This window comes from Mus caroli, unplaced genomic scaffold (assembly GCF_978045245.1).
Source record: "Mus caroli unplaced genomic scaffold, Mus_caroli_1 scaffold_1, whole genome shotgun sequence".
Classification (NCBI taxonomy): domain Eukaryota; kingdom Metazoa; phylum Chordata; class Mammalia; order Rodentia; family Muridae; genus Mus; species Mus caroli.
The window spans coordinates 33,339,121-33,343,710 of NW_028227256.1; positions in this window are offsets into that span (position 1 = coordinate 33,339,121).

Here is a 4,590-nt window from a genome sequence, read left to right on the forward strand (position 1 = left end):
GCCTGCGGAACCATCGGCCCGATCTCCCATTGGCTCCTGGAGAGTCCCCGCCCCCGCAGGTGAGTATCCCACCGATTGGCTGACTAGTAGCAGTTGCCTTGCCAACCCAGGCAAGGGGCGTTGCCGAATGTCCAGACTCCCTTCTTTGCTTTTGTCCCAGGCTTCACCAGGCCTGCTAGTAATAGAGATTCTTAGTTTGTTTCTGCATTCTGTAGTAAATTTAAAGCGATAAAACATTTTTTTTTCCGATTGTCACTGCCATTTGTACCTACCTGGCCGCCAAGCTAACAGCCAAGAGGGCATAGAAGTAAAAAGAAAAATAGACAAATCCGTGACTAAAATGAGTGGAAGGAACTGAAGACTAGCTGTGTTGGTAAAGAACTTGACTTACGATGTGGGAGGGCATTAGGTCATCTCAGCACTCTAGAGACTGAGGCAGGAAGGTGGGGAGTTCAAAGTCAACACAGTGAGTTAGGGAGTGACCTAAGTAATTCATTAAAATGAAATGACTGGCTGGGGCGGGGCGGGGGGGGGAGGGTCGGGGGTCGGGGTTGTGTGCACGGATTGTATCCCAATGCTTGGAGGTAAAGGTTTTTGGATCTCTGAGTTTGAGGTAAGCCTGGTCTACAGAGCAAGTTCCAGAATAGCCAAGGCTACACAGAGAAACCTTGTCTCAAACAGCCAAACCAAACCAAACAAACAAACAGCTGGCAAATTGTAAAATGTGTAAAGGACAGCCTGGGTTACACATGCTGGGTTGACGAGCACTATCAAGCAACATCACATGATATTTATAGAAATTAAGCGTATGCTAAACTCTGTGCGAATTTTCAGGATTACATGCTTTTATTGTGCAAACCCTGTTCCTTGATTTAAAATGACTGGTTAAATAAAATTGACTACAGCCAATTACCAGAGGGAGGGATTAGAGGTAGGTGGGTTTTAAGTTACTTAGTTGAGGGTGGAGAAGAGAGAGGAAGGAGGAGAAACCAGGGGAGAAGAGGAAGAATGAAAGGAGGGGAGGAAGCCTCCATGAGAGGAGATGGACCATGAGCCCACGGCCAGGAGAAGCAGCCAAGTGCTTAGGGTGCACCATTGGGGAGGTAGCCAGGCCAGCAGTTAGAAGAGTAGATTAGGGGTTACCCCTAGAAACTGTCAAAGCCAAATAAAATAACCATAGTCTGAGTCTCACTTACTTGTAAGCTGGTCAGGGATAAACTTCAATTGGTTGTATTACACCCCAGAGTTCATATTTCACCAAGTTCCAGCTTCCTGTCTGATTGCTCACTTCTTTCAGAAAACTAGCTTCCTCTTACCTACTTCCTCCTGGAGGCCTCCCTCGACCCCACTCAGACCAGAGCGTGTGTGCATTGCTGAGCTCTGACTCAGGTCCATAGATAGCTTACAATGGACTTACCAGACTTGTGTCTACATCTTCCCAATAGACACCGTCAAAGCTAACTCTCTTCCACACATGAGTAAATTTAACAGAGAAACAAGATGGGAGCTTGCCTCCGAGAAGAAAGCCGACAAAGCTACCAATCTTTTACAAGCCTATCTTGAGACAGATAAATGGTGACAAGACTTTAGGAACTGCAGTTAATCTGTTTGCCATTCACTTACCATAAAACCATTCAGGGCCCACAGTGGCCATAGAGTAACACCCAGTCACCTTAGTTTGGCCACCCAAACCCTGTAGGAACTGATCAGATCAGTCTGTATACATGTCCATTAAAATGGGTGTCACCGGAATTACATAACTCAACTAACATATTAAGCATGTTCTCCTATCCAGGAATGCAGCTCACAGGCCTTTCTTATTTATTTCCTATACCAGACCCCACCCACTTCCACACTACCAACCCCTGTCACCAGTACAGAGTAAGGGTTCTATTGGCTTTGAAGAGTTATTTCCACTATATTTCTCTGTTAAGTAGATTGTTTTTGTTGTGCTTAAATAATAAAATATAACCTTTGATGACTTTTCTGTATTGTTTGGCTAGCCCCTCTACCTTGGTTTTTCCCTACTCCTTGTGGCGCTAAGTATTAAACCCAGACCTTGCACGTGCTAGGGAAATGTTCTGCCATCAGGCTACATTCCCAGCCCTGTCTATTTCTTCATTGTTTTGCCATATAGGGAAATCAAATCAAGGATTTCAAGCATGTCAGGCAAGGACTATATCACCAACCTATGCTCCCCTAACCCCCTCTCCTTTCATAGGGTCTCCTGTAGCCCTGGCTGGCAGTGAACTCACCGTGTAGCCTAAGTGGGGCTCCTAATCCTCCTGCCTCAACCTCACAGGTGCTGGGATTCTATGTGTGAACCATGAGACCTGGCTCCAGCTCTCCATGTCTAAGTACACCATACATCACAGGCAAAGTAACATGAATGTTTGTTGCTTACTGTAAGCTGATGAAGGAACAAGACAGATGAACAGGCAAGGTGGACTTACTGGCCTCTTCATGAAACTACCACAGATCTGCGATCTGGTCATCAGGACTTTGATTTCTATGAGTTTGTCTTTGACTAAATGAAGCAATGAAGTCATGAACCCTGAGCAGTAGTTTTCTTCTGTTTTTGTTGTTGTTGTTGTTTGTTTGTTTTTTTTAACTAGTGCAGAGTCTCAAGCATGTTTGACAAATTCTCTAACATTGAGCAACAATCCTTCCTCTCCCTTTCTCTTCCTCATCATCTTCATTCTCCTCTCCATCTTCTTCTCTGCTTTGTGTGTGTGTGTGTGTGTGTGTGTGCGTGCGCGCGCGCGCGCGCGCAGAAAACTGAATCCAGGGCCTTGTGTATGCTAGACAAGTCCTCTACCACTAAGCTACATCCTCACAGTGATCTGCCTACCTCTGCCTCCTTTGTGCTGAGTTCAAAGGTGTGTACCAACCACTCAGCACTAAGGGGCAGAGGTAGGCAGATCTCTGAGTTCTGGGACAGCTTGGTTCAGATATACAGTTAGACAGCTGGGTCTGTATACTGAGTTTCAGGACAGTCAGAACTGTCTATAAATAAATAAGTAAGTAAATAAATAAACAAAACTGCTCCTACCAGGGACAGTTTTGTAACACAGCCCAAGTTGGCCTGGAATCCAGCTCTCCTTTCACCTCTAGTTGAGGGATTATAGGTATATACCACCACACCTGACTTTTAGTTAGTTTTTCTTTTTTAATTAGAAAAAATTATGGGACAGGGTCTTAGAAGTTAACTTGTAGCCAAGGCTGGCCTCAATTTGAGACATCCTCCTGCCTTCATCCTCTTGACCGCCAGGATTACAGGCATGTGTCATTATGCCCAGAAAGTTCTTAAAGATTTATTTAGGGCCGGGCATGGTGGTGCACGCCTTTAATCTCAGCACTCAGGAGGCAGAGGCAGGCGGATTTCTGAGTTCGAGGCCAGCCTGGTCTACAGAGTGAGTGCCAGGACAGCCAGAGCTACACAGAGAAACCCTGTCTCGAAAAAAAAAAAAAATTTATTTAGGGCTGGAGAGATGACTCCACGGTTAAGACCACCGACTGCTCATCCAGAGGTCCTGAGTTCAATTCCCAGCAACCACATGGTGGCTCACAACCATCTGTAATGGGATCCAATGCCCTCTTCTGGTGTGTCTGAAGATAGCGACAGTGTACTCATGTACATAAAATAAATAAAAAATAATAATTAAAAAAGGCTTGTTTATTTTATGTGTATGGGTGTTTTCCTGGACGTAGTTGTGTGATCCACCATTCAGGCCCTGGGAATTGAACCCAGGTCATCTGGAAAGAACAAGAAGCACTTTTAACTATTGAGCCATCTCTCCAGTTCTCTCTCTCTCTCTCTCTGAGACAGAGCTCTGCTGTATGCACTCAAGACATGTATTTCATCTTTCTTGTTCTCAGTGGGTAAGATGGATGTAAGAAGATTACCACAAGCCGGGCGTGGTGGCGCACGCCTTTAATCCCAGCACTCGGGAGGCAGAGGCAGGCGGATTTCTGAGTTCGAGGCCAGCCTGGTCTACAAAGTGAGTTCCAGGACAGCCAAGGCTACACAGAGAAACCCTGTCTCGAAAAACCAAAAAAAAAAAAAAAAAAAGAAGATTACCACAAGCTGTATTGCTGAAAGCATGAGATAAAGACTTTATGTATCTACACATACAGAGTATGAGATTTCAGAGACTTCTATAAGGGTATGTGAAGTAGAAACTTAAGGGTTCTTTGAAAAGTTGGTTGAATGGTGTTTTGCTGGGGCAAATACGTGAAAGAACATTTAGCTGAAGTGGATACAGGTGAAAGGCTAATGCAGACTCATGAAGGAATGTTTAACTGAAGCAGACATAAGAAAAAAGATGTTCTGCTAAAGCCAACACATGAAAGGACACATGATGAAGGATTCTAATGATGCGTGTATTGGTCTGCCTTACATTGGGTAGTTGAGCTACATTTGTCTGGACTCCCTAGAGAGAAACACACCCAAAATCTTACAGTGGTGTGCTGCAGTTTCTTGCCACTTCTGTGGATTCAGGCAGACTGGCAGAATGATGTCAGCTGAGACAGACCCATTGCTGAGGCAAGACCTGCGGAGGACAAGGGATATTTGGACTGTGTATAAAA